This window comes from Antrostomus carolinensis, unplaced genomic scaffold (assembly GCF_000700745.2).
Source record: "Antrostomus carolinensis isolate BGI_N321 unplaced genomic scaffold, ASM70074v2 scaffold50922, whole genome shotgun sequence".
NCBI lineage: Eukaryota > Metazoa > Chordata > Aves > Caprimulgiformes > Caprimulgidae > Antrostomus > Antrostomus carolinensis.
This window is the reverse complement of record NW_010299829.1, coordinates 1-670: the sequence shown is the minus strand read 5'-3', so window position 1 is coordinate 670 and position 670 is coordinate 1. Positions and strand designations below refer to the sequence as shown.

The window sequence follows — 670 nt, the reverse complement described above, 5'->3', positions numbered from 1 at the left end:
ACCAGGCTCGGCCAGCGGGATGGGTTTCTTTGCAGAGATTCCTTCCTCAGTGCTCGAGGAGACCCAGTAACCAAAGTCTCTCTTGACTTGGGCTTCATCTCTGATGGGATCTCCCAGATGTATCACTGTAGCAGGACATAGAGACAGAGCATCTAATCTGAATCACAAGGTGAACCAAAGTGGATGGTCCAGGGGACCGAGTACATTGTGGTCTGTGGTTGGGAGTCCAGCTGACATTCTTCACCGCTTAATATTGCACTGGTCATTGTTTGGTATCTTTGTGATGGATGTAGAAGATGCTCTACAAAAGGATGGACACAGGCAGCCTGCCAGGGACAGGGGGCTGGTGAGGAAACAGGGCCAGTGGCGCAATGGATAACGCGCCTGACTACGGATCAGGAGATTGCAGGTTCGACTCCTGCCTGGCTCAACAATTTTAGCCTGAGGAACTTCTTCCTGCTCCATCCCCAAGGGCCTTCCTTCTGCTCATCATTCATCCTCCCAGGCCTCTTGAAGGGAGAAAGTGCTGGGGTGTCTTCTTGCCCTGCAGGAAGGAAAGAGTTTCTCCAGATCTTATGGTGGAGCTGGGTACCTTGTCCCATCACTCTCCTGTACTCACTGTTGACATCCTTCTACTCCAACTGCTCACACTGAGAATACTGCATACAGC

General features: G+C 51.5%; 1 non-coding gene across 1 annotated transcript; it reads left to right on the top strand.

Moving 5' to 3' along the window:
- The first annotated feature begins 357 nt into the window (after positions 1 to 357).
- TRNAR-ACG (transfer RNA arginine (anticodon ACG)) lies at positions 358 to 430 on the top strand. The gene has a single exon. It is a non-coding gene; the product is annotated as a tRNA-Arg (tRNA).
- Positions 431 to 670: the final 240 nt, after the last annotated feature.